Here is a 7,467-nt window from a genome sequence, read left to right on the forward strand (position 1 = left end):
TGTGCTCCCGGGACACCTCGAGCCCTGAGTGAGTGTGTTCCCAGGACACCTCCAGCCCTGAGTGTGTGAGTGTGAGTGTGCTCCTGGGACACCTTCAGCCCTGAGTGTGTGAGTGTGAGTGTGCTCCTGGGCCACCTCCAGCCCTGAGTGTGAGTGAGTGTGCTCCTGGGCCACCTCCAGCCCTGAGTGTGAGTGAGTGTGCTCCCGGGACACTGCCATCCCTGAGTGAGTGTGTGTGTGCTCCTGGGACACCTCCAGCCCTGAGTGTGTGAGTGTGCTCCCGGGACACCTCCAGCCCTGAGTGTGAGTGTGCTCCCGGGACACCTCCAGCCCTGAGTGTGAGTGTGTGAGTGTGCTCCCGGGACACCGCCAGCCCTGAGTGTGAGTGTGTTCCCGGGACACCGCCAGCCCTGAGTGTGAGTGTGTGTGCTCCCAGGACACTGCCAGCCCTGAGTGTGTGAGTGTGAGTGTGCTCCTGGGACACCTCCAGCCCTGAGTGTGAGTGAGTGTGCTCCCGGGACACCTCCAGCCCTGAGTGTGTGAGTGTGAGTGTGCTCCTGGGCCACCTCCAGCCCTGAGTGTGAGTGAGTATGCTCCCGGGACACTGCCAGCCCTGAGTGTTAGAGTGAGTGTGCTCCTGGGCCACCTCCAGCCCTGAGTGTGAGTGAGTGTGCTCCCGGGACACTGCCATCCCTGAGTGTGAGTGTGTTCCCGGGACACCTCCAGCCCTGAGTGTGAGTGTGTGAGTGTGCTCCTGGGACACCTCCAGCCCTGAGTGTGAGTGTGAGTGTGCTCCTGGGCCACCTCCAGCCCTGAGTGTGAGTGTGAGTGTGCTCCTGGGCCACTGCCAGCCCTGAGTGAGTGTGTGAGTGTGTGTGTGCTCCCGGGACACCACCAGCCCTGAGTGTGAGTGAGTGTGCTCCTGGGCCACCGCCAGCCCTGAGTGTGTGAGTGTGTGCTCCTGGGCCACCTCCAGCCCTGAGTGTGAGTGTGCTCCTGGGCACCTCCAGCCCTGAGTGTGTGTGAGTGTGTTCCCGGGACACCTCCGGCCCTGAGTGTGAGTGTGTGTGCTCCTGGGCCACCTCCAGCCCTGAGTGTGAGTGAGTGTGCTCCCGGGACACTGCCATCCCTGAGTGAGTGTGTGTGTGCTCCTGGGACACCTCCAGCCCTGAGTGTGTGAGTGTGCTCCCGGGACACCTCCAGCCCTGAGTGTGAGTGTGCTCCCGGGACACCTCCAGCCCTGAGTGTGAGTGTGCTCCTGGGACACTGCCAGCCCTGAGTGTGAGTGTGTTCCCGGGACACCTCCAGCCCTGAGTGTGAGTGTGTGAGTGTGCTCCCGGGACACCTCGAGCCCTGAGTGTGAGTGTGTTCCCGGGACACCTCCAGCCCTGAGTGTGAGTGTGTGAGTGTGCTCCCGGGACACCGCCAGCCCTGAGTGTGTGTGTGCTCCCGGGACACCTCCAGCCCTGAGTGTGAGTGTGTGAGTGTGCTCCTGGGCCACCGCCAGCCCTGAGTGTGTCAGTGTGTGCTCCTGGGCCACCTCCAGCCCTGAGTGTGAGTGTGTGTGTGCTCCTGGGCACCTCCAGCCCTGAGTGAGTGTGCTCCTGGGCCACCTCCAGCCCTGAGTGTGTGAATGTGAGTGTGCTCCTGGGACACCTCCAGCCCTGAGTGTGAGTGTGCTCCTGGGCCACCTCCAGCCCTGAGTGTGTGAGTGTGAGTGTGCTCACGGGACACTGCCAGCCCTGAGTGTGAGTGTGTGTGCTCCCAGGACACTGCCAGCCCTGAGTGTGTGAGTGTGAGTGTGCTCCTGGGCCACCTCCAGCCCTGAGTGTGAGTGTGCTCCCGGGACACTGCCAGCCCTGAGTGTTAGAGTGAGTGTGCTCCTGGGCCACCTCCAGCCCTGAGTGTGAGTGTGCTCCCGGGACACTGCCAGCCCTGAGTGTGAGTGTGCTCCTGGGACACTGCCAGCCCTGAGTGTGAGTGTGTTCCCGGGACACCTCCAGCCCTGAGTGTGAGTGTGTGAGTGTGCTCCCGGGACACCGCCAGCCCTGAGTGTGAGTGTGTGTGCTCCCAGGACACTGCCAGCCCTGAGTGTGTGAGTGTGAGTGTGCTCCTGGGACACCTCCAGCCCTGAGTGTGTGAGTGTGAGTGTGCTCCTGGGACACCTCCAGCCCTGAGTGTGAGTGTGAGTGTGCTCCTGGGCCACCTCCAGCCCTGAGTGTGAGTGTGAGTGTGCTCCTGGGCCACTGCCAGCCCTGAGTGAGTGTGTGAGTGTGTGTGTGCTCCCGGGACACCGCCAGCCCTGAGTGTGAGTGAGTGTGCTCCTGGGCCACCGCCAGCCCTGAGTGTGTGAGTGTGTGCTCCTGGGCCACCTCCAGCCCTGAGTGTGAGTGTGCTCCTGGGCATCTCCAGCCCTGAGTGTGAGTGAGTGTGCTCCTGGGCCACCTCCAGCCCTGAGTGTGAGTGTGAGTGTGCTCCTGGGCCACTGCCAGCCCTGAGTGAGTGTGTGAGTGTGTGTGTGCTCCCGGGACACCACCAGCCCTGAGTGTGAGTGTGCTCCTGGGCCACCGCCAGCCCTGAGTGTGTGCTCCTGGGCCACCTCCAGCCCTGAGTGTGAGTGTGCTCCTGGGCACCTCCAGCCCTGAGTGTGAGTGTGCTCCTGGGCCACCTCCAGCCCTGAGTGTGTGTGAGTGTGCTCCCGGGACACCTCGAGCCCTGAGTGAGTGAGTGTGTTCCCGGGACACCTCCAGCCCTGAGTGTGTGAGTGTGAGTGTGCTCCTGGGACACCTCCAGCCCTGAGTGTGAGTGAGTGTGCTCCCGGGACACCTCCAGCCCTGAGTCTGAGTGTGCTCCCGGGACACCTCCAGCCCTGAGTGTGTGAGTGTGCTCCTGGGCCACCTCCAGCCCTGAGTGTGAGTGAGTGTGCTCCCGGGACACTGCCAGCCCTGAGTGTTACAGTGAGTGTGCTCCTGGGCCACCTCCAGCCCTGAGTGTGAATGAGTGTGCTCCCGGGACACTGCCATCCCTGAGTGAGTGTGTGTGTGCTCCTGGGACACCTGCAGCCCTGAGTGTGTGAGTGTGCTCCCGGGACACCTCCAGCCCTGAGTGTGAGTGTGCTCCTGGGACACTGCCAGCCCTGAGTGTGAGTGTGTTCCCGGGACACCTCCAGCCCTGTGTGTGAGTGTGTGAGTGTGCTCCCGGGACACCGCCAGCCCTGAGTGTGTGTGTGCTCCCGGGACACCTCCAGCCCTGAGTGTGAGTGAGTGTGCTCCTGGGCCACCGCCAGCCCTGAGTGTGTGAGTGTGTGCTCCTGGGCCACCTCCAGCCCTGAGTGTGAGTGTGTGTGTGCTCCTGGGCACCTCCAGCCCTGAGTGTGAGTGAGTGTGCTCCTGGGCCACCGCCAGCCCTGAGTGTGTGTGAGTGTGCTCCCGGGACACCTCGAGCCCTGAGTGAGTGAGTGTGTTCCTGGGACACCTCCAGCCCTGAGTGTGAGTGTGCTCCTGGGCCACCTCCAGCCCTGAGTGTGAGTGAGTATGCTCCCGGGACACTGCCAGCCCTGAGTGTTAGAGTGAGTGTGCTCCTGGGCCACCTCCAGCCCTGAGTGTGAGTGAGTGTGCTCCCGGGACACTGCCATCCCTGAGTGTGAGTGTGTTCCCGGGACACCTCCAGCCCTGAGTGTGAGTGTGTGAGTGTGCTCCTGGGACACCTCCAGCCCTGAGTGTGAGTGTGAGTGTGCTCCTGGGCCACCTCCAGCCCTGAGTGTGAGTGTGAGTGTGCTCCTGGGCCACTGCCAGCCCTGAGTGAGTGTGTGAGTGTGTGTGTGCTCCCGGGACACCACCAGCCCTGAGTGTGAGTGTGCTCCTGGGCCACCGCCAGCCCTGAGTGTGTGCTCCTGGGCCACCTCCAGCCCTGAGTGTGAGTGTGCTCCTGGGCCACCGCCAGCCCTGAGTGTGTGAGTGTGTGCTCCTGGGCCATCTCCAGCCCTGAGTGTGAGTGTGCTCCTGGGCACCTCCAGCCCTGAGTGTGAGTGTGCTCCTGGGCCACCTCCAGCCCTGAGTGTGTGTGAGTGTGCTCCCGGGACACCTCGAGCCCTGAGTGAGTGTGTTCCCGGGACACCTCCAGCCCTGAGTGTGTGAGTGTGAGTGTGCTCCTGGGACACCTCCAGCCCTGAGTGTGAGTGAGTGTGCTCCCGGGACACCTCCAGCCCTGAGTGTGAGTGTGCTCCCGGGACACCTCCAGCCCTGAGTGTGTGAGTGTGCTCCTGGGCCACCTCCAGCCCTGAGTGTGAGTGAGTGTGCTCCCGGGACACTGCCAGCCCTGAGTGTTACAGTGAGTGTGCTCCTGGGCCACCTCCAGCCCTGAGTGTGAGTGTGCTCCCGGGACACCTCCAGCCCTGAGTGTGAGTGTGCTCCTGGGACACTGCCAGCCCTGAGTGTGAGTGTGTTCCCGGGACACCTCCAGCCCTGTGTGTGAGTGTGTGAGTGTGCTCCTGGGACACCGCCAGCCCTGAGTGTGTGTGTGCTCCCGGGACACCTCCAGCCCTGAGTGTGAGTGAGTGTGCTCCTGGGCCACCGCCAGCCCTGAGAGTGTGAGTGTGTGCTCCTGGGCCACCTCCAGCCCTGAGTGTGAGTGTGTGTGTGCTCCTGGGCACCTCCAGCCCTGAGTGTGAGTGAGTGTGCTCCTGGGCCACCGCCAGCCCTGAGTGTGTGTGAGTGTGCTCCCGGGACACCTCGAGCCCTGAGTGAGTGAGTGTGTTCCTGGGACACCTCCAGCCCTGAGTGTGAGTGTGTTCCCGGGACACCGCCAGCCCTGAGTGTGAGTGTGTGTGCTCCCAGGACACTGCCAGCCCTGAGTGTGTGAGTGTGAGTGTGCTCCTGGGACACCTCCAGCCCTGAGTGTGAGTGAGTGTGCTCCCGGGACACCTCCAGCCCTGAGTGTGTGAGTGTGAGTGTGCTCCTGGGCCACCTCCAGCCCTGAGTGTGAGTGAGTGTGCTCCCGGGACACTGCCAGCCCTGAGTGTTAGAGTGAGTGTGCTCCTGGGCCACCTCCAGCCCTGAGTGTGAGTGAGTGTGCTCCCGGGACACTGCCATCCCTGAGTGTGTGTGTGCTCCTGGGACACCTCCAGCCCTGAGTGTGAGTGTGTTCCCGGGACACCTCCAGCCCTGAGTGTGAGTGTGTGAGTGTGCTCCCGGGACACCGCCAGCCCTGAGTGTGAGTGTGCTCCCGGGACACCGCCAGCCCTGACCAGGACGTGCTGGATGGCTGAAAGAGCAGAGCGCGTGGGGCTCACTCAGGCGGCAGCGGCCCATGAACACAGACTGCCTTGGTCAGGGGAGAAGTGCTGCTGGGGCCCAGGCCGGCCTCTCTAACCCAGCCTGCGTCGCCCAGCGCTGCTGGGACTCACTCCTCCCGGAGCAGAGTGCCAGGCCGCTGCACCCGCTCCGCTCATGCGGGAGCCAGGCCTAAGGCTTCGCTGAGAAGGGCTAAGAGAGTAATATGTGTTGAGGAAAAACCTCTCGTATTTTTGTTTTTAACTTAAAATTCACACATCACAGAACCTCTTTCTGAAAATGTTTTACAGGATAAATCTATTCATAATAAATATATGGTCATATTTACATCTGGTCAAACAGTATGCAACCCTATAAAACACTGAGTTTACCCATTCTTTGAAAGTGAAGATATCCTGAGAAGATGTGGAGTTAATGGACAACTGTAGGGTGGGTCTCGCCCCCAGGGTGACCTTTCTCCCCTAGCATACCTCTGTTCATGCATTTAGCCCCCTGACCTTTCCTCCCTAGAGATAATATCCAGGCCTCAGTTGTATTTCAGCTCCAGGCCCAGAAAAGCAACAAAACCAGCCACAGCTCCCTCAGGCCCAGCTGCATTGGGAAATGACCCCCTGCCCTGGCGCTGACCCATCAATCAGCGGAGACCCCAACCCAGAAAGGACACCTGGGAAGCTGCGGAATATTCTATTGCGATCTTCCCCTGGGACCTCCCCTAACATCTCCGCCCTAAAGCCCTTAGGACCAGGACCAGAGCCCTCTCCCTCCCAGGAGCATGCCTGCACCGTTCCCTTCTCCTTCCTCCTCCCCCACCCCTCCCCAGGCGGGTCACCTTGGCTTCCCTCACTCCCAAGCTCTGTAACTTGTTTCCTCAGCCCATTGCTTCTAGGAATGACCTTTTCTACCTCTGATTTACCAAATACATATTCTCTCAGGGTTGGGTCTGGCTCTGAATTCTTTCCTAGCCAGAACTCCAGCACCGAGGTTGTGGAACCCGGGTCCGGCCTGCCCCCACCCACCCCTGGTCTAGCACCTGGTGCCTGCTGTCCCACCACCTACAATAACAGTACAAGGAACTTTCCCCAAATCACTTGAGGGAAGTTGTTGACATAATGCCCCAGCACGCCATGTTTCGGGGCGAGAAGCGAGGGCATTCTCTTACGTGAGGACAGTATAACCGCTGTAGCTAAAGTTTAGCAGGCTAAGGTGCGATGGGCCAGCGCAGAAGGATGCCAGGAAGTGCTTCCTTTGGTATCCAGGTCACAAATACTGCACTAGCTACTGTCATCATCGCCAACAGCGTTTTATGTTTTGGTACATATAAATTTGTAACTATTTTGTTTTTGTAAAGACATGTTATATTTCAAATGTCTTTCTGTATTAAATTCATGTAGTCTACAAAGAAAAAACATAAAGAAAAGTATTTATGTTAATGGAGCCATCGGGAGGTGTAAGATTACCCACACACACTCTTCCTCAGGCCCCCGGGCCACAGAAATGTCCTCAGAGAAGGCTGTCTCCGTTTCTTTGGGCACGTCTGTGCACACGGACCATTTCCGGAAGTCCTTGCCTGATGCATCTGGGACAGCAGCCTGGGACCCTGCGGGCACTCTGTTCTCGCACCAGCCTGGCCTCACTCTTTCTTACTGGTGGACAGTGACAGTAACATGGACTCTACACGCCTGTTAGCCATCTATGGCTGCTGTGACAAATTCCCACGAGCCTAGTGGCTGAACACAGCCCCAGTTCCGTGGGTGAGAAGTCCACCCGAAAGGGATAAATGTGGGTGGGCCCATGCGTTCCTTCGGGAGGTCTCTCCACCGTAATAGCAAGGCCAGGGAGTCGCTCTGCTGGTTAGATTAAACGTACAGAAGATGACGTATACTGTTCAGTGCTTAAGAGTTTTAAATTTACTTTTTCTAACTTCAGGGAAATAAGGAGATTTACTGAGCCACAAGCAAGGTACTGTTACTCTGCTCACTGAGCTCGGAACTTAGCAGACTGTTTAAGCATACCCTAAGACTTCAGTACTACAATGCACTGAGTGGTAACAGCCACGTACAAGGCATGTTAACGTAAAAAATACCCGTCAACTTACTCCCAAGCCACTGGTCTTGTTCCCCTCAGACCTCACCGGCACTGCATCCGCCCCTGCAGTGTGGCTCTCAGCTCCCTTCCT

This window comes from Cnephaeus nilssonii (genome assembly GCF_951640355.1).
Source record: "Cnephaeus nilssonii genome assembly, chromosome: 15".
NCBI classification, from domain to species: domain Eukaryota; kingdom Metazoa; phylum Chordata; class Mammalia; order Chiroptera; family Vespertilionidae; genus Cnephaeus; species Cnephaeus nilssonii.